The sequence below is a fragment of the Seriola lalandi genome, unplaced genomic scaffold (genome assembly GCF_002814215.2).
Source record: "Seriola lalandi dorsalis isolate HSWRI2012SDOR001 ecotype SW California unplaced genomic scaffold, Sedor1 jcf7180002054425, whole genome shotgun sequence".
In the NCBI taxonomy this organism is placed as follows: Eukaryota; Metazoa; Chordata; class Actinopteri; order Carangiformes; family Carangidae; genus Seriola; species Seriola lalandi.
Window position 1 is genome coordinate 1,175,326 of NW_019524978.1, and position 22,379 is coordinate 1,197,704.

At 40.8% G+C, this 22,379-nt stretch overlaps 1 protein-coding gene across 1 annotated transcript in view; it reads right to left on the minus strand.

The window, feature by feature from the left end:
• me1 (malic enzyme 1, NADP(+)-dependent, cytosolic) overlaps positions 1-12,947 on the minus strand; it is an 84,972-nt gene extending 72,025 nt beyond the window's left edge. The window contains exon 1 of the mRNA XM_023410503.2: positions 12,789-12,947. The gene's annotated coding sequence lies outside the window, so the exon portion shown is untranslated. The remainder of the gene's footprint in view (positions 1-12,788) is intronic.
• Positions 12,948-22,379: the final 9,432 nt, after the last annotated feature.

Sequence of the window (22,379 nt, forward strand, 5' to 3'; positions counted from 1 at the left end):
CCACACACACACACACACACACACACACACACACACACACCCCCATCTGTTTTCTGCTAACATGGCAGCTATAGCAGGGTTGAAGAGAATTGCCCTGCAAATAAAACCCTTTAAATCCATCCCTTCCTCTCCGGAGGGAAAGAAAGCGCACACATCAGCTCCCATCCATCTCCTCTCAGGATCCTACAGCCTGACTAAGCTTTTCCCAGTGAATACCTCCCAATAAATTTGCCGTGGAAGACCTGCATGTGCACTCTTGTTCCTAAACAAATTTGGTCATTAGCAGGCCGAACACTGTGGCACTTGAACTTTGTTCAAAGGGCCAAATGCATTCATCAGAGAGATAACTTGTGTTTTCTCTATCAACATTTCTGCACTGTGCTAATAACACTGAGAAAAAGCATGCTGACAACAAAATGAGGAGTAATCAAGGCAGAAACTGAGCTCGGTGTGCTACCTTCATTTCATATGTTTGGTCTGACCTGCTATCTCAATGATCTAAATCGATCTTAATCACACATTGATGTTCTTTTTCTTGTGAAATTACTCTCCATGTCTAAGCCTTAAAGGACCTGAGTTGACAAATGATATCAGATACTAAGGTTAGCTTTTTTGGTTAACGTGGGACTTGACATCATGTGATGAGAAGCAGCAGCAATTAATGATTATTTTCAAGGGGCTTAATCTGTAAAAGATAAAAACTAATTCTATTTTGGCGTATTTCTTAGCTGCTGTAGTTACCGGTGAGAAAAGTGGACAAATAACATTCGGTTATAAAGGGAATATTCTGTGAAACACAATGAAGCGGTTGTTGCTTGTTATTTTACTGCTGATTGAAATCCACATTTCCTGCAGTTGTTTTGTTTAAGACTGTTGATGCAGATAGAAATGTTTTATATAAGCCAAGGAGGCTTGTTACTCTTAATTAACAATGAATCAAAATATTATTGAAATCACAATATGGCCAAGTGCAATATCCAAATGTGTCACAACATACCATTATAAATGATGCAATTAACCAATGTGGTGCTACAGAAATGCCCCCGGCCTACAAATCATATATTCTCCAGATGTAAGGGTGTAACATGCATCCAGTAAAAATCACATCACCATCATTTTGATTTTTTTTTTTCAGTGAAAGTGAAAGTTTTTTGCGTATCGTTCAGCCCTACTCATTAACCTTAAAATTTTGTATGAAAATGTGACAATGTTTAGGAATGATATTTAATTTCTCCTGCACACGTGTAGTGATGTAAATTATTTAGTAGTTATGGGTTAGGGTTAGGAGACCTTCTGAACTAAGATAAGTGAGTTACCAGAGATACTGTACAACACATACTGTGTGCTAAATGGCACGGTTTTGTGTTTCTTCTCTCTATTATCTGTTTCTTTTGTCTTTCATCTCTTATAGAATGCAACTGCTTTATGTTGTTTATACCATATTTTAGATATTTACCTCATTTTTATCATATTATAATCCAAATAGCAGGGAATATAACAGAATAATCTTGGCATAGCAAAAGAAAAAAAGACCCCACACAGTGTTCGAAGTTTCTGTGTCATTTCCCCTGGCTTCAGTAGCATCTGTTATAAAGCTGTCAACATGGATGACAAACAGCACATCTCGTGTCTGCCATCAGTGAGAGCAGACAGCAACTCGACCTCTAATTTACTTCTCACAGTCATGATCCCCACCTAGCAACGCTGAGCGCCGAGACCGACTGAAAGAAGCGCTTTGCGCAAATTCCTCTATTCAGAGCAAACATGTGAGCGCAGGGCTCCCTAAATCAAGAGGTGTCAACTTGTAAATGTACAGCAACGCTTGTTGGTCAAACAGCCTTGAAAACGTAGCCACTGTTGACTCAGGGAGGGCAGTCTTGAGTGGGTGGAGGTAGCGGACATGTAGGGCTCTTCAAACGCAGCAATCCCCTTGAGGCAGCCTTTTCATGCTGCACCGTCCAGGTCCCTTAGGAGCCTGAGTGTTTCTGGGAAGGAGTCCAAGTCCTCTAAAGAAATCTGCAGCTCTGTGTCCAGCCTTGGGTCCAAATATTCACTTTTGGCTAATGGTGCAGTCATTGGCCATGTTCAGGCGACAGTACTGGGCTCGCCAGCCATGTCTGAGTGCACAGGTGTTTGTGAGTCTCCTGATGACAGCTCATTTGTAATTCTGTCTTTCTTCTGGAGCAACAAGGAAAGAATATACATGAGTCATGTGGAGACTAAGTCCATTAGATAAAACAAAAAAAGTAGAACTAATCCTTTTCACAAGTACATAAACTATGAGCAAAAGAAGCTGCAATAAAAATCGAGATATCTTTACCCGCACAGTGAAGTGTCCACTGAGCTGTCTTAACAACACAGGAAATCCCGAATTAATCTCTTTGTGGTCTCACAGATGGCCAATCCAATTTCACAGGCTGTCTTCAAATAACTGTCTAATTCTGTAGGCGATACCAAGAAAGAACAACAAGGATATTTTAGCATCACAGAAGGGGGGAATTGCACTGTAGCTGCAGTTGCATCAGCCGTGTTCTGTTACGGCGTTGAACTAATCTTCCCACTCACCTGTGAGACTACAGTCAGGGAGGTACGGCATCAACACTGACAAGTGAATGTGTCAAGCTAATGTAAGGGCCCCACTGAAATGTGTTTTCCTCTTGTCACTGTTAGTTTCTGTGATGACAGAAATGACCACCTACATGGCAGCTGGTTCTCTAAATGCACCCAGACTGTAACAACGTGAAAAAGAAATGACTTGTCTCTTCACAAAGCAAAACAGCACTGCTGTTACAACACAGGAAAAGGCCATAAGACTGTCATCAGCAAGGCAGGAGCTCGTGGTCAGTGGTAGACAGCACAGCTTTAACAGAAGTTAGCAGTTTTTGGGTTTTTTTAACTGCCTTGTTTGTGTTGGATCAGTCGGTGATGACCAAAGGAATTAGGGGTTAGGACAGGCTGGATGATGTTTTAACCTGTAGAGGATGTAAGTCCAGAGGGTGGAACAGCAAAAAATCATTTCAAAAGTGTTTCAAAAGTGTTTGGTGATGTAGAGACAACTTGGACAGCGAGTTGGTAAACAACTGCTGGCAACCTAACTGCTGACCGACTGGCCTGCCAGGTTAGTGCTAATTAGATAGAGGCTCCTTTCTATTTTCTCCCTACAGTTTACTCCCTTTGCCATTTTACTCTCAGAATCACACTCCCTTTTCATTCAACAAAGAGCCACAGAAGGAAGAAGGAAAGATCTCCATGTTACTGAGTGGGACAATAAAATTCACGTTTTCAAAACACTTATTACTAGTACCATCAACTCGTGTTTACAACTATAAAGTAGGGCTGGGAAATTAACTGAAAAATATTCAGACTGACATTTAGAACCGACTTAATCTTGCTGATGTTGGTTGGCTTCCTCAATGTGTGCGTTCATGAAGTGTCCCCTTAAAAACATTACCTGATGCTTAGTCACGTCCAACTAACATTAGTCTGCGTGCACCCAAAATGAAACTGGTGATATGAATGACACGAGTAAAACACGGAGCCTCAGGCTACGTTTCACAATGGTACTTAAGTAAATAAATAATTAATTAATAAAAATAATAAAGGTTTGAATACTCCAAGGTTGCGTTGTAGTCTAGAGGGAAAACAATGACGCAGACTGCCTCCTGATTGAGTCGTATCAGTCACGACCACCAGACAGGGGTGAATGCAACATGGACGGTGACCAAAGGCAACACAATCAACTTGTTTAATCACTTGGCGTACAAACACAGCGTAGAATATGAAGAGTGCATGGTTCAAAAAAAGAGGGAGACCAACAAGCACTCAAGTAATTGTTCATTAATTGTAAACTATTCCTCTTTTGTGGATCAGTTTACATTGTGACAGAGGAGATTAAATAATGGTGCCACACAGATAATAAGCTGTGATAACTTCCTCCGTTTTGGACTCTCCAGCTCTCAGTTCTCTCAAAGGTCGGCGCTATCAAGACGGCTCACTATTGGCTCGGGCTGGACGGTTAATCGAAATATTATCAAAATCGCAAAATGGTCAAGAGCAATATAAAAATAGCAGGAACTGAAATTTTTATTGATACAGGTAAAATGTGTCACATTAAGAGTTGCACAGATTTACTTTGCCCCCCAAAATCAAATCCAGTGATGGCAGCAGTTCCAATTTTAAAAGCTGGTGACACTGAGCGTTTAGCAATGTATATGACAGATTTACGGCTTTTTAACCACAAAAAGTCCATTAATACTAACCTCCTTGTTGTTTTTATGGGGGCTGCAACTACACAAAAGCTGTCAATCAACACAGGATCAGTCACACTGATCTGTCTTCTCTCGGACCATGAGAAAGCCATTTGTACATAATGGTCGTACATATACTATGTTGCAGAATGCTGAAACGAAATACCACCTTTAAATTCTTGCTGCTCCATCTGTTAAAACAGACCTCCACCACTCTTCCACCACTCTAATATAACAGACAAAAGCGGCATTGAGGAGGAGAGGAGGAGAAAAAGACAGGCTGAAAGAGGAGGGATGCTTGAGATGAGCTTCATAGGAAGGTGATGAGGCTCAGACTGTCTCCGTCTCTCCGTCTGGGACAAGCTAATGACTTCTCTGTTGTCCTCACATGAATGAGGACCATCTTACAAAAAAACACAAAGGTGAGCTGAGGAGGCATGGACTATTTAGATGGACCTGCTGCTGAATAAACACAGCATCAGAACCGTGTGTGTGTGTGTGTGTGTGTGTGAGAGAGTGTGTGTGTGTGTGCGCAGACAGTTGAATTGACAGTCTGATCATATTACACTCAGTTTATTTGAGCCAGTCCTGAAGAAAGCGCTCATAAAAGCACTTATGTGTCTGCAAGTTAACAACCTATTTAAGTCTGTGAACATGTCAGAGTGTGTGTGTGTGTGTGTGTCTGTGTGTGCGTGCGTGCGTGCGTGCGTGCGTGCGTGCGTGTGTGTGTGTGTGTAAAGCTCAGGTTAGCAGGTTGGTCACTGGAGGAGAATGAGGGTGCACTTTCATTCTGTCGGGCCGATCCACTCCAGTCCATCAGAGGAATGTCTGGTCACTAGCAATGCGTGCGGTCGACCTGAAACACCTGGCCACACCTGGGACAACCCACCCACATACACACACACACACACCCACACACTCAAACAGTGTACACACATATACATAGCGCTCTGCGGTCCACCTAGTGAGGGGGATTGACAAGTGCAGCTGCTCTGTACGAATCCTGAACAGAGAGAGGTTTGTCCCATTTCCACCGCTCGGTTAAACGCAGCCTTGTAATCTGACTACCAGCATCATTGAGCTCGACCTCACATAACCACTGTCATCCACCTCCAAACATCCTGTAGCATACATACACACATTGGAACGTGTTTTCTGCCCAGCCCAGACACACAGCGGGCTGATATCAGAATCCTGTGTGCAGTGGTCAACTTTTTGGACATCAAAGTTCTTTTCAGTACATTAAAGGTCATTATTGAAGGTTTCAAAGTTGTCTGCAGTTTGGTTAAATTTAAAGGAATAGTTAAAAGATTTGGGATTGATACCAATTTTGTGTCTGTAAACTAAATAAGAAGCCAGAGCCAGAACCCAGTTAGCTGAACATAAAGACTTTAACCAGGGTGAAACGGCTAGCTCTGCCTTATAAAACGTTCATGCTAGCAGCTCTGTGCAGCTGTAGTTAGGCACACCTGTACTTTGAGCTAAATGCTAACAGCATAGTAACATACAAACAGTATCTGCTAAATATCAGCATGTTTGCAATGCTTACCATGTTCACCATCTCTGTTTAGCTAAACTAAATGAGCTAATTACAGCTGAGGCCGATGGAATGTTATTAGTTTTGTAGTTGGTATTTGGTAATAAAGCAAAGTATAAATAACAAAGTACAAATGGTGACATGATGTTGTCATGTGCTACAGGAAAAGTCATGGGATCACAAAGTCAACAGACTGCACCCTCTGGGGACCATGAATGTCTGTAGAACACTTCATGGCAAGCCGTCTAATAGTTGTTGAGATATTTCAGTCAGAACAAAAGTGATTGACGGATTGATAGTGTAGCTAGCACCTCTACAGTTCAATAATAAACACATTGTATCTCATTCCTTTAATCTGTACAAAATACAAAAATATGAGCACAATGACTTCCTGGAGTCATTGTCACAATGACTTCCTTGTCATGCCAGACAACTAGCTGTCACTGCTGATGAGCTAAGACAGTCAAACAGAGCCTCCAGCTCCATTTTTGTCTTGCAGACTTAAGTGTGGTATCAATCTTCTCATCTAATCTTCTGATATGTGTCCTAATAGGAACCAGTAAGTTCTCATTGTTTGTTCCTGATTTTTGTCCCAAGAAACACAAAATCATGAAACTTTAAAACCACTTCTCTATCATCACAGATATCCATCAAAGGATTTCCCCTGTTGATCCTACGATGGATAAGGGCCTGGAGACTGATAAATTTAGAAAGATTACCGAGGTCCATGGGAACCTTGGCGAGCAGCACAAACAAAGCATTGCTGTAATGCTTCACCAAAACAGGAAACTGTCAGCACAAAGCTTTTATAAGTCTTCAATGTGCAGAAAACAAACTTTGTCCTCGTGTCATGCTGACATGGTGACTCAGTGGGAATCAAAGTTCCAGTCTGCGCCGGCTTGAGTCAGCGCCAGAACACTGAGCTGCTTTCTCACTGGCACCTTTTACCAATTGTGACATAATTCTATTAGAGCGCATGCACTGTTATAAAAACCTTATCAGGCTTTACCACAGACAGAGGCCGGCTGGAGCACATTAGATTTCACATGGAAAACTCAGCAAATCAGTCACTGTACAGTAAACAGCAAAGCACAGCACATACCCAAAGGAGAACTCGTACAGAAATATCTCCACTTTAGAATTGAAAGCTCAGCATATTTGTGGCCATTTGTTTGTTTGTTGCTAAATCTGTTTATGTAGATCTCGGTTAAAGGAAAATGTAAACCTGGTGGAGAAATAAAAAAATCTTTTTCTGGGAGCAAAAGGCGATGAGTGTCAAAGCCAAACCAGAGTAAATCTCACATGAGTGCCTAATGGATTCCAGTTGAAACAGAGGGTTATCAGGACCGTCGCCATTTGGCTTAGAAGCGCATCCTCAGTGCCCAATCAGATACATTGCTGTTCAGCGCTCGCCAAGAACAGAGATTCTTAGTTTTAGTCTTTCATCTGACAGGCCATCTTGCAATGTCATATTTGGAGCCTGTGGTTACAAATGGGGCATCCAATTGCAGCGCTGTCTGGGCACGGGCTCTCTATTTCATTCAGTGTTCGTAGACTCAAATGATGCATAATGTTAGTGATTTTAAAAACCTCAATAAACAAAACGTTACTGTTTAATCAAGGGGATCAGTGCGTGTTTTCATGGGATTTAGTGCTAAAGGCTGGAATGACAGCCCCATTTCTCACTCAGGGGCCTACTGTATTTGAATGCAAGTCCTTGTGAGTCCACCACTCGTTATTGTCAGGTTTGACGTTTTTTGTGCAAACAAGTAAAATGTTGCTGTAAAACAGACAGGAGCTCCAGTTCTTATTCTCCTTAACCTTTATGACTGACTGCACTTGTTACAGTCACCGTCAACTACAGTACAGAGCCGGTGAATGGGCATCTGTTGGTCGCGGACACGCCGACAACTCAGTTCAGTGTTTGAGGTGAAACAGCATCCCTGATTGGGCGCTTAGAGTGTTTTTAAGGAGGTAGTTGTTGTTGTTGTTTTTCAGTCGGAACCAGCGTCAGAGAGACGTACTGAGGGCCGGGATTCACACAGATGCCTCATTAATGTGTGATCAAGCGGAGAGACAGAGGGCGTCTGTGGAGCGTGGCCAGCGCTCTCTTCCTCACCACAGAGAACCCTTTCTACAGCTCGCACCCCACTTCATCTCTTTATTGCATGGTGAACGCACACAAAACACACCTATAATATCCGGTTCCACCTCTGGAGAGGGAGGAGGGAGTGTTAACCAAAGAGTAAGGTGAAGTTTTGTGAGTGAGGGTGTGTGTTTGTGTGTCCATACATCTATATGTGTGTATGTGTGGATAGATTAAAAAGAAATCGAAGCCTGCCGGTGTGAGGACACGCTGCTTTCAGCACTATGTACTTCAGCATCAATTAGCAGGTTGTGCTGTGACCGGCTCCTGTTCGAGGTGAAGTGGGCCAGCTGAGGGAGGTAAACACACCTCATCCCCCAGGCCTCGCTGAAATCAGAAGGAAGGCAACAATGTGCCACTGCCTGAGCCACAGAAGCCTGCCTGTGCCCGACCGCTAACACGCTTTAGCAGTCATTTCCTACCTTCTCCTCCAATTTCCTCGCCCCAGTTCATGTACCGAGCTGACAGTGGATGGTTCACCTGGCAGCATAAGCAACCTTTTTTTCTGCTATTACTCTAACCCGTGTGTGTTTGACAGAGTCTGTGTTTTGGGTCACTTCAGCCAGCTGATGAGAGGGTCAGGTTGATCACTCAGTATGTAATGTGTTTTTGTTATATTCTCAAATCACAAAACAAGGTCAATTTGTATTAACGTAAAATGGTGTCGTAAGCTAGACTTTTACTTTTGTCAAAATGTAAAAAAAAAAACAAAAACCAGAGACCGCGGTTTTAGAAATTCGCCCTCGTTTTTCTTCTAAGATTGAACAAACTGGTGTGCTGCATATAAAGCAGGCTCCTCAGATCCTTTGTTTCCAGTCCAGTTCTCATTTTGTAATTAATCCTTCTCTTATTAAACCCCACCTTTTTACCAACCAACACAAATTGCGAGCTCATTTAAGATGGCCAACTTTAAAGTGAGATGAAAAGCCTTCTCGTAAAATGAAGAACAAAGAACCAAGGCTCTCGTAACATTCACTCTTTACACCACTCAAGAGAAAGAGCGAGGAAATGGGGGAGGTGAAAAGAGCAAGAGAGAAAAACAGTGAGTGAACTATATGAGAGAGTTAGCTTAAAATCCAGATCACAACAGAACTTTATTAAAATAGACAAAACATAGAGTAACATCCTTAGTGGTAGACCAGTCCTGCTTCCACATGGATTTAGGTCAACATATCTTTAAGAGCCCCCATGTACACTGGGTCCATTCAGGGCCCTAAGGTGTAAATTGAGATGTAAACAAACAGTTTACTGGGCCAGGTCTAAGCACTGAGGCTATAGGCCTCCAGATTGACCTCTACTGCAAACAGCCAACCTCAAAGTCTAAAGAGAGGGTTTTCAAATCAGATCAGTTGGGCAAATGTTCTCTTACCAAGTTCAAAAATCAAAAGGGGGTTTTCAAGATGGCTGCCTGAAACCTCACCCTGGTTGGGTCAAATGTTGCCAGTGTTGACATGAACACTGAAGCTTATTTTCTGAAGCATGTTGCACAACATGCTGAAGAAATGAAGAAGTAGACAGACCAAGCCAGACCTCTGCTCAGGCTCCTTTGACTACACTCCGATATTTGGCAATAGTCAACAAGTGGCAATCTACACAGTGAGGTTGGTACAAAGACACAGCACTTCCAAAAGCAGTGAAAGAGATCGTGGATAACCTCACAAGGTAAATCATAACCACAGTCTTTTCCTGCAAATGCTCCAGTCTCATAGTAAAAGACTTTTTGTGACTGAAAACAAAAAGCAAATCTCATCTTTCTCACACAGGAGTGAGCAGCATGTTAGCAGAGCAGCAGCAGCCACTTCAGTCCTCTCTCTGTTTACACAGGATGCGCTCAAGCAGCACTGAGTGTGCGTCACCTGCGATTTGGCAGCCCAACACAACACACAATCACTGTAGTTACACGTGTAAAATGGAAGAAAATAGACCTGAAGTGTTAAAATACGCCTCAGTACACATTTACAAGGCTATAGTTTGAGTAAAACGGGAGTTGTTACATGACACAGATGAAGCGCTTTCAGCTTTACACTGTGTCTTTACATAAAACCATTGCAGATAAAACCATAGAATGAAATGTGTATTAGTTTCAGTCAAGTTTTAGTCATTTGATTTTTGCTAGTTTTAGTCTGGTTTCAGTAATACATTTGAAATGTTTCTATCTTACTGCATTTTGAGGCTACAGCTGTTGCTATCTTTGTGTACAGTTACCATGGTTACAGGCGTCACTCTGCTTTGCAGTTGTACAGACTGACTCACCACAGTAAATCTAGTAAACATTTTCCAACTTCGTCTTTCTGAACAGAAAGAAACTCGCTAATCTAATTGTGTCTTTGTTGTTTCTCTTCTCTAATCACATTTTCACTAAAATACTGTTCATTTTCTGGATTTAGTTTGACAGGAGACGCTATATCGTCACATAAAATGGGCCACCAAAATGAATCCTGAGACTTACTCACTCCTCCTTATAGCAGCACTAAAGATAGCCGACTGAAAGTAATGGTAATGTCACAGCACCTGATGGCTTCATTAGCTATATTAGAATTGAGTCCATAAATCTGTTAATTCCTATAAGAGGTAACCTCAGATAACATTACTGACAGACACATAACTATGCAAGATGTTTCTTACTAATAGTCATGCAACAGGTTAAGCAGCTAAATCATCTTCTAAACAGTGGAGGAAACTGTTTTACTAATCAGGAGATATAGTGTGTGCTCTCACAGATGCATGTCTTTCACATTATTGTTTAGTTTTTATTTGTTGACTACAAATGTACTACATTTCTTGTTTTCGTCATGAAAAGTACAGTAGGTCATCAATGATTATTTTTCATCATAGTTTTCATTAACAAAATGAACACGATGTATAGGTGCCCCTTTTCTCAAAGACATCTGGTCTGGTTTATTTTATTAAATATATTCCAAAGTAAATATGGGGATTTTGTCATTTTTCTACACACACAACGTTCTATATAAATGATTAAATTTACAGGATCTACACTTTAATGGCATATTTCACCTTTCACAGCCACTGCACAACACAACATGACATTTGTGTGTTGGTTGAACTCACCTAGATTACAAAGGGTTCCCTAATTTGTTCCTATTAGTAATAATGCATCTCTGTATACACACCTCGCTTCACTCCCCCTACCACACCATGCACACTTACACACATGAAAACAAACACACACACAGGGTTGATGTGCAGTATGTGGCAGTCTCAGGAGTGGAGTCATTAACTGGCCTAACAAACAGGCCTCTGTGCAGCCAGCACCACACCGCCCCTCACCCCAAACACACTGGCCTGTTTGAACTCCACTGTCTCACTTATCAGCTCAGTGTTGACACCACCCAGGCTGGCAGCTCCCTCAGCTGTGCTAAACTGCCTGCAGCTTTTATCAGACTGGAGCAGCCTTTACACTAAAAACACACGGTAATCAGACTCACATATTTTGGACATTGTATCTTCTTAGTGAAATAAACCAAAATAACTTCATGATACAGTACAGATAGGGCTACAGTTTTCATGTTTTCCTCCAAAGGGGAAACGTGGAGTACATAAATCAGCTCAGAGTTTAAAAAATAGACTGTACTAAAATAAGACTGGCAGGGACGAAGAACAATGAGACTACACACTGTGTTTGCAGGAGTCACTTGACATAAGAGCTACCGTGATTTCAGCCAGTTGTTTTGATGGTCAGTCAGCACCATGGACAGAGACCCTGTCACCACAGCCTGACCTCTGGGGCCCCATCCCACCACACAAACCAGAGGAAAACACTGGAAGGGTTCAAAGGCTGCCAAAGGCTCTTTTGTTAAAGATACATTTACAGCATGGGAAAAAAAAATACCTCAGGCAAAGGCTAGTCATAAGAATCATGATAGAAAACTCAGCAGACTACAATGAAAGGCTTTTACCAGAATGAGAACATGCAGTGTCATCTCTTTATCTCATAATCTAGACTTGAAGGAAGCTGTTCCGCATTATTAGTTGCATGAATAAGCATCTTCCAATATTGTTCCTCATTTTGACTTATGAAAAAAAGAAAGTGAAAATAAGTTTTAATCTTAAATATCTATAGGCGTTTTTATATGCGATAGTGACCTTATCTTGACATGATATCAGCTTTCACACTGGTCTCACAGCAGCTTTTCTCAATGTGCTGAATCACATAGTGTGGTGTTTGTGGGGAGGGCGATGGGCTCGAGACGCAATTCAGTATATTAATAAATCAATAACAACAACACCGCTAAGTCTCTGTAAGGCGATACCTGACAGGGCAATATTAACAAAAGCCCCTCGCTGTGTGACAGCAGCGTTTGGTCTCTTTAAATCTAAATATAACCGCGTCTAAAGCTGATACCTAAACCTCCTGGCTAATGCTGCGTTCACTAGCTCCTTGAGGGCTCGGGCAGGAGGTACGGAAATCATAAACAAGACATGTAAGATATTAAATACATACCAATTATCTAAAATGTTTTTGGAAGTTGCTGCTTACATGGTAAATGGAGGAGAAAAATCACTGAATATGTAGCAAAGTTTAAATTTAAGCCCTTAGTAAGCTAGGCGTCAATCTTAAACATTAGCACTATAGCCACTTATTAGCCAGACGTTGTTGCGGGCCTACAATTCATCCTTTGCTAGCTTTCTCCACTCACTAAACCTTAGCTAAACCTCGTGAATTATGACATTACAGTACATTAAAGTAAAGAATAGCCGCATCTTTCCTCGCTTATATTGACATTTAATGTTGGTATTTGCCATTTCCCACAGCTCCTGAAGGCAGCAGCTAGCTTGTCAACCTTGTCGTTCATAGAAACAAAATGAAAACTTCAGACAACTGTGTGTCCATAGTTACCTTGTTGAGGTGAGGGTTTCGGGTAACATCATAGCCCCTCTTCTTAGTGTACACGAAGGTTTTCCTTTTGTCTTCGGACTTCTGCATCTCCGTTTCCACTGACTCCCGTCTGACCAGACCGTGTGCCATGTTGATGCCTCTTTAAATAGAGCGACGCCGGTGAACTATTGTGAACTCAACAAGTGGATGCGCAACAGACACACAGACCTCCGGTCGACCGTTTGTCTGATGTTGTCATTCAATTTAAGACGAGCCGGTGTCTCCTTATCAATGACGCTGTTTTATTGGTTTCAATAATTCACTGGAGATCTTGATATGAGCGTGCAGTGTCATCGAAAAACAGGTGCACAGGAGGTTATTGGAGCACAATATGATATATGAACCAAAGTTCACCATTTTATTCCTTTATGCTTCAGTTTTTCTATGAAACGAAGTTTAAATAGCAGTTGAAAATAACAGTTTCAGTTTCAGTAATGGTTTTTCCTTAAGTTGATTTATGGGAGATGTAGTTATTAAGGTTTTATTATTATTATTATTATTATTATTATTTCTGTTCATGGATTAGGTTATAATGCTAAATTATTGTGAAAATATTCAGTCAGAATGCCTCCTTTAAAATAATCATTTAATTACCCCCTTAACAAATTTTAAAGGTGGTTAATTAAAAAAAAACATGAATATAAGTGACCATACATAACACTATCTTTGTAAACAACATATTTGAGTTCATTAAATAAATTCATACTGTTTACTATTGCCTTTGAGGACATTAAAACAACTTTTGACAAGAACTAAAGCAGCAGTAAGTTAGACACTGAGAAAGCAGTATTCCCATGAATGACAGTACATTTTTTAGGTCTTCGTAGGCCTACGTGTTGACCTTACTTTGATTATCAGCCAGTTTTCCCCAAGGTTTTAATGAAACATTTGTCACAAACACATAACCAAGATCATTTTACAACATGATGTGTCTGAGGGCTGTGGCAAGACTGAGGATATTTGTAGCTAAGGTCAACCTTCAGCCTTCACAAGGTTACAGCAGGAGAGTTATGCAACATTAGGCAGCAGTGAGTTTGACAGTCAGGAGTACCGTGGCATTCTGGGAGGGGGAGAACGGTTATTCAACCCTCAGTCCATATACCTCATGTTGATGGGGTGACTGCTCCAATTTCACAACAATCAACAATCTTGCTGGGAAACCAGCTGATCTGTCAACAGCAGTATATTCTACACATTTAATTTTGGCTAACTACAGCAAATTTTTGGCTATTTAGTCTCATGTTTTAATTCTTTTTCTGGCTCCTTAATGCCTGTTGTCATTACCAAGGATTCCCTGTCAGTGTGGGTCCCTGAGATAAAGGCAGGTTGAACCCTGGGTGAGGACGCCATATGTCTCATTTTACTTTGAGGTTGAGCTTGTGCCAAGACTGTAAAGATGGTTGCACTGATACTGTCACAGAGTGTCTGTAGGACAGAGAGTGTAAGTACCTGGACAGACACAGTATGAAGGGTAGCTGAGTCCTTATAAACTATCAGACTTGAAAGGTTCTCAGGGATTGTGTGGATTAAGTTTCTTTTTTCATGTCTCCCTCCTCATCTATTCTCCTAAAACTGTATGCAACCTCCCAACAATCCTTTGAATGTAGAAAATGTCTGAACTTGTTGCATCCAGACATTGTTTCCTCATATAAATCATGGCTGTATTTTAATGTCATCACGCTGCTATTAGTAAAGAGATTGGTATCTCTGTTTCTTCTTTGATTTCTTTATGTGCTGTTTGAAATTTCTGTTGATGTTTTGGATTGCCGAAAACGTTTCTCTTAATATTTTCCTTTCCAGCTTGACTGAAAATACAGTGTTATCTACAATTCATTTGCATACTTGTCTGCAGGAGTAATGAACATGCAGTGCCCACAGCGTGTGGAGGTTCACATGGGGTCACTTGGAATTTGTACTGCATGTTTCTCTCGAGCAACAGACTCAGTGGCAGGCTCCTTTGTCCATAAGGCTCAGAGTCAACATCAGACTTCTGCCAAATGGACAGACCTGACTAAGCTCTGTGAGACTACCCACTCTGTGATCAGCAGCTAATGGTCCAGACACACTGCATACACCAAGCAGGTTCTGTCTTAAGTCCCTCATTGTGAAACAACCTAGCCTCTCCAAGGCTGGGATGTTTTAAAGTCCCTGAAAATGTGTATTTCCAAATTATTATAGATATGAAATAATGTTAAATATTTATGACTAAATAACATTTAGAAGAAAAAACATCCATAGATATAATTTATTAAGTGTTTAACTGTCAAAAACTGAGCGTATCTGCTTTATCAGGATGATTTGATGGTGAAACCACCGACTGTCAACACATTGTGTTAAAAATGATTAATTCAAAATAAATCTGATGGGCTTTGGTGGGGTTTTTTTGCCCAGAGTGATTGGTTGCGATTGTTGCTTGACAAGAGCTTTGGCCATTGTTGTCTTTAGGGTAGACTGGAGGCTACAGTCAATCACTACAGTACAGTGGCTATCGGAAAGTGATAAGACAGTCTAGTATGGGCCAGGGCTAGCAGGTTAGCATGCTAACTTCAGTAGAAAGAAAGACATGGTAGAAACAAGAGTTAACATTGGTGTTTGTTTCCACCTCTGGAGACACCTCTTAGTGAGTAAAGGAATGACGTTTGATGCTGAACTCACAACGTTTCTTCTAGACTGGTAAGTAAACTGCTGTTAATTCTAAATGCTAAATATGAATCTTGGGATAGATTGGGCAACGAAGGATTTTCCCGAAATGGAACAGTCCAGTCTCGCTGCTGTGACGCAATCGGTCTTCAAATGCAGGATGGGGGACACATCTACTGACTGCAAATCATTGCCAAATATATGCTGTATCTCCAAACTATCATCAGAACGACCTGGACTTAGGCCAGGTGACAGTGCATTTTGGAAATAATCCAGTGTGTTTTGAAAAAAAGAAAGGTAGTTGGAGAAATTACGCAACCCATAAAGAGTTTTCACCATACACAGGTCAGACGAAGAACGGTATCACTGACTGAATAATGAGGGTTGAAAAACATCTGAGAAAGCTGAGGACTTGGACTAGTATCAGCTGCATTGCAGAGGTTAGTGTTTGATATTGATCAGTGTCTCCAGCCAAAACAGCTCCTTATATAGCAGCACAAAACCTCCTGATCACCCTGTTTATCAGGCTTTCATCCCCTGTTTGAATGGCTAATCTGGATGACAAACATCTGTGTCTGTATCAGGAGGGAAGTCTGGAAGTTATTTTGAGGTTCAGGCACGATGCCAGTTGGCAGTGGCAGGGCATGAGGAATGCAGAGAGAGTTTGGGAAGCACCATCAGCCCACCCATTGAGGGCAATCGCACTTCTGGAGCAGCTGGATGTTGTTTTGGAAGTTGTCTACCTTGTTGTATTGTCTGTGTATATGTATTAAGAGAGAAAAATTGGATTCTAATATGCTTTTATTATGCAACAGCTAAAAAAGTTGGCAAACTACATTTCCCACCAATCGTTTCACAATAAAACAGGGCGGGTTTTTATTGAAATTTTTATTGCTATTTTCAAAAGGATGTGATTTAAAGTTTTAAAGAAATCAGCTTTATTTGTGTGAAATCTTTAATAAATCCTGTAGCAATGCAAATCTGAAAATTACAACAAGCTTAACATGTTTGCATGACATTTACATTTATAAAATTATATTTATTAGGTGAAAGGAAGCAAATATAAAACCAAGCTGGAGCCAAAAAAAGGAAATCTGCTTGTAGAGAGGGAATATCATAGAAAATAAGGAGAATAATAAGTTAGTTAATTTAGTTCCTCTCCTCGACATTCCCAGTCATCTCGCTCTGGTGTCTGGACTTAAAAAAAACAAGTGGAAAAACAAACAAAATCAATACCAGTTTTATTCTTGCTATTTGCTCTACTGACAAATGCAATAAAGGAAAATAAAAAAGCGGTCCAATAAATATTCAAACCAGATGCAAATAATAGGCAAAAACTATCCTATTCAGAATCATACAAGTTGCTTTAGTTAACATGACTGCTATATTTTGTATAATCATATCATGATGTGTCAGTGGAGGCTTCCCTCAGTCTCTGTGCTGCTGTCATAAATGAGCCGCTCTGGAGCATGATTAAAGATGTTGCTCAACAGTTTTTATTCTTCAGTTTGCAAGTAAGAGTAAAAGTGAAGGATTTTTAAATCTACTTATTTCTTTCACTTAAGTCCAAAATTTCCCTTTTAGCAGTTTGATAAGTACAGGCCCAGTTCTTCCTCTTGTTCCTTTCAGCCTAAGTGCTGCCACTTGTGCTGGAAACATTATAACCCCCACTTCCTGTGTCCCAGGACAGGGTTAGCGGAGAGCAGGTGTACAACAACAAATGTATATTAAAGGCTTTCATGAATCGAGTATAGGCCACATCTTTCAAGACACTACATTTATCAAAAGGGAAAAAAAAGAAAACCCCAGGCGATGTGCTTGAACAAGCCTTTGTATGATCAGTTCCCTGTGTTGTCTTGACTCTGTTGAGAAGACACAGAGGTTGGCATGGAAAATGTTTTACAACAGAGCTATTTGAAATCAGCAGCTGCTGCACAGAGCAGAGGCTTATATAGCACCTTGAGTAATGAAGCTTCCTTAGTGTTCAGTAGGTGAATGAAGGTCAAGGCCAGTCAAGGGTCACACCACGGCCTCTGCAGATGATGAAAGAGAACATGAAAGCTCAATATGAACAGGGTGACTGGTGATTATGTAATGTATCTGCTTACTGGAGTGGCTACATACACTTTTTTGATTTCATTTGCATCTGTCCTTCAACTTGTCATGACCCCTGTTGAACCAGCTGTTTTATAGATGTAATCTCCTGTTATTGCATCTTAATAACAGGCACAATCCTGACACACACACACACACAAACACACACACACAAACACACACACACACACACCGAAGGTAGAGGAGCAGCCGTAATGTAAATTCTCGATCCATGCACTCTGCATCATACACAGCCTTTTTTTTCTCCCTCTCTCTCTCTCTCTCTCGTCTGTGTTTTGACTCTTGTTTATCCCTGCGGGGCTTTTCTGGTCAGGAAGAGGAGGGGCCAGCAGACAAAGATAAATACAATTACTGAGAATCAAATCACCCACAAACACATGGTTTTCTCTCCCACCTCCATTTATTCTGCTGCATACTGACAGCAACACCTGGCCATACTTCCTGCACTGTAGTTGATGGTAAAGGATTCTCAAACGTGGTCATTAGATGTAATTACAGCCGCAGACTGTATGGAGTGGGGAAATCATACCTTCTGATTGCATTGGCACCTTACTGTATAAACTATAACACACAGAGTTCATATGAAGGTTTCAGCTGAATGGCTTTTGGAAGGATGAGGCCTGCACAATGGGAAGAAGGTCAATACTGACCAAGCCCTAATGATCGTTCAAATTATCAATGACCCCACATATGACCTTCATCATATATTGCTAATGACGTTAGCAATCTGTTTTAGATTGCCTGTATGTAAAACAAATAGGCGGTTTTGTGAACAGCTGCAGTTTAAGAGTTTGTCACTTTACTTTGGGTATAGATTGATAACGCACTTGCACTTTTTGACATAATCTGCCTTTGTTATTAATCCTTGTCTTTTAACATTTTTCATCATATTTTGTTTTATTTCTTTTTTCTTTCTTTTTTTTTTAATTTTTTTCATATTTTTTTCCTTATCAATAAAATAGCCTATTTTAAATTAAATTGTCTGTTTTGTGTTGTCAGAGGTGAATCTCTAACATAAGAGCAGTGGACTGGCTGATATCCAGTATAGAATTAAAGGCCAGAATTGTCTTTATTTTAGAGATTAGAGCTACTGGACATGATTTCAGCATCCCTGCCTGGTGAAAAAATAGATGTGGTCATCTGAGTATGGGTTTAGATTTGTTTCATAATCATTGAACAAAATCTCAAATGAAGAATCAGATAAAAATGAATAGTGAGAGTGAAAAAAATGCCAACTAATGTGCATATGAATGATTACATATCATTTTTGTTACAGAAGGTAAAGGGCTATTTCATCAGTCACAAGTCTTTTGCTCAATTATATGTAGAATTATATGTATATGGGATGATAAATACCGCTGCAACTTTGTTGGACTTCCTGGCTGTTAGCTGCTACCTGAGCAGCTGCTCACTAATGGAGAAATAGCGTCCTAACACTCTCCAACAGTTCTGAGCGGTTTAGTGGTGTTTTAGAGTGGTAAAAATAAAAAAATTAAAAATGTTAGCAAAAGAGAAAGGCCGATCACTGAAGTGAAAGCGGAGAATATTGTAACCAAACTCTTGTACTGTACTGTATAGTTATATCATAGGTTTTGCTTTTGTGGTTATTTCTGCTGTTCCCGAACCTTTCAAAACTTTCCGAAACTGACGATCCGACATTCACACTCACTTCACACCATGATTGGCCGTCTGTGCAGGGGTGAGAAAGTAACTTCTCTCTCTAAGCTTTCTTTTTTTCACTTGCTACACAACTATTTATGGCACTCTTAGTGTTAGAAACCAAGTTTAACACCACAAATGGCTCCCAATGAGAGAGAATAGGAGCTGTCATCCCCATATTTAAACAATATCACTATTTGAATCGTGAACAGTTTTGACCTCCAACGTGGTGGGACAACACATCATTCAAACCACTTCTTTTCTGCTTCAACCTGGCACTTATCCTTTACTTCAATCAGGATGAGCCCTGCATCATAAAGCTTGTGGGTGATTGTGGTGATAAATAGAATTTTTACATTTGCCTCAGTGATTGAAGAAAAAGCTCCAGGTGTTGACAGATGTGAGTCTCTGAGAATAGTGGATTTTGAAGATTTGGAATAGAGGCAGTAGGTGAAAAGGCACAAAGGTCAAAATACAAAGCAACACGAGAGCTCGAGGTGAAACAGTCCGTCTCAAGTGTATGAAGGTGTGTGCTCACCTGTCACGACCTCCAGGGCATTTTGACCTTTCAGCTTCTTTAATTATCACTATACCTTAGACAAATAAACTCTAACCTACAATGAGCTCTGTGTGGTTTGTTTCTGCAGCGCCCTCACAACCTCATGGTTAACCATTCCACAATTCCCCAAGGTTTTCAAAATCCATTCCACTCTTAAGAAAAACTGGCAGCATCCAAGACTGATCACTGGCAGAGGATGAAGATAAGAATGAGAACCACATTTCCTCCCTTTAGGTACTTTTATGAAGCCATAACTGTTGTTGTTTGGACCCACAACAGAACAGAACACACACAAAGGAGCTCAGAGGGCCTGGGTCTGCTGAGCACCTTCGGCGGAGGAAATGGGTGGATGTTTTGGAGGGATTCCTTAAGAGCGCTGCACTTCCAAGTCTGCTGCTGTACATACATACATGACTTCCCTTGCCCCTTTGCTTTCTCTCTCTCTCTCTCTCTTCCTCTCTCTCTCTCCTATGAGTCCATACATGACCTTCCCCCTGCCCCCCAAATCAATGGGCCCTTTCACTGATCACTCTGACATAATGACCCACTGTTTGAGCCCATGGATATTTGGGGAGAGGTGGAAAAAGTGAGAGCTTTAAGCTGCAGCTTTACTGTCTTGCATTATTAGAGAAAGCTGAGTTGACATGTGTGTACTGCAAGAAAGAGCTTGATCATAATAGGCTGGGTTGGGTTAAGGAAGCCCTGAACATATCCTGAGGAAGCTCCTGCTGAGCCTTTACTTTAAAAGGCTATACTGCATGAATGTGTGAAGTGTGGTGATAGTACTGCCCTCAGACTAGTGTTTTTCTTTTTTATGGCAACTGATAACTCAAGAGTTTTCAGTTCTTGCAATCTGATTCTTGGAATTCCTATCAAAATTTTATCTTTAATTTTCATTTGTTTTTCATATTTTGCTCATTTCAGCAAATCAGAAAAAGAAGAAAAGAAAGATGAAGAAAAATTCCTACAGAATTTGACAACTGAAGAGATCGGACATCAGTTTACACCATGTCTCTAAGTTACATACTATGTGCTGAGGTTACAGCAGTGATGTGTGCTGACCTTTACACTTTTGTTCTGCCCGACTCTCTGCTGTATCTTGCTGCACTCTGTCTGGACACCTTCACCTTTCTGCACTCCTTCCTGGCTGTAGAAGCATTAGGATTATTCCTTTTGAACTGACAGTAAACATATCAAATGTGCACACCCTGATTAAGAGAAAGGAAAACTGAGGTATTATGTTACATGGTTAACTGTAATTATGTAAATTGAACAACATCCCTGGAAGCTTCACAATACACAATAACTCCTCATGATCACACATGTTGACCAAGATGATTAGTAAGACAACTAAATTAGCTTTTTCATAACACTGTGGCACAATACGTCTGTCTCCTCTAGCACAGAGTACGTGTGTGTGTGTGTGTGTGTGTGTGTGTGTGTTTCTACTTGCAAGCATGACTGAGTGGGTGTGTTTTGGCTCTTTTAATAATGACTGTACCCACAAAACAAGGTGTGCCACTGAACTCAGCTTGACTGCAGAATGAAAAAAAAGCTGACAGGTCAAGGTTTGCCAAACAGAACTGAACGAGGCATTGAACATCAGACAGCGACGATTCGGCCGGAGAGACAGAGGAGCTTCTCCAGTCAAACTACTAAATGGCATTTGGCAGAATGAGCAAAGAGACGTCATCACTGCACTTCAACAAAACCTCCTTTCTTCTCCAGGGAAAGAGGACAGAGATTAGTGTGTTAACCTAGTCGCACAGTGTGTTTATGTAACCTTTTTGACCCCACACAATATGTGAGTCTCTCTACATCTTTCAACATGCAAGCACACAGACTCGTTTCTACTTTCGCTGCTTCGTGCTTATTGTATGAAATCTTTGCAGGCTTGTGAGGATTTGTTTGCATTTCTATGTTGCTGTGTGTGTGTTCCTCAACAAAAAAAGCACATTTGAAATGAATGTTTTTCTGTCTAAAATGTGCAGAGTTTAATGTAAAAAAACAGAATTTATATGTCCCTATGTCCCATATGTTCCTACTGCACATGTGAATATATCATGTTATATGGTTTTCAATTAATACACAGCTTTTCTTATTTGATGAGATCCATTCTTCTAACTAATATCTGCAACATCTGAGCTCACCAAATACCTTTTCTCTGTGTTTCCTCCCTGCTCTCACATGTCTCAAGTCTTGGCAGCACACTGTGAAATGAAAACACCTCCTCTGTCCAAATCCACACTATAAACAAGAGGACTGTCAGGGATAAATGTCACATTTCCTCGTGTTTGTCTCAGTGTGTCTAAACAGTTTCATCTCAGTGCGAACACACTGCAGATCTGTTACCCTCAGCTCAATAACACGGATGAATTGTTGGTTCCACTTTCCTCTGTGTTGCCAAACGAGCCTCACTAATGGTACATCTACTGTGTAATCTGCAAAATATATGTTTGGTGTTAAAGTTATTGAAAAGCGGAGAGAGTGATTTCGTGTAAGCCAGCTTCTTGTGCAAACTTTTGTTTAAAACATACACCCTGCCTGGTGTGTACACATCATTGTCATGATAAGAGATA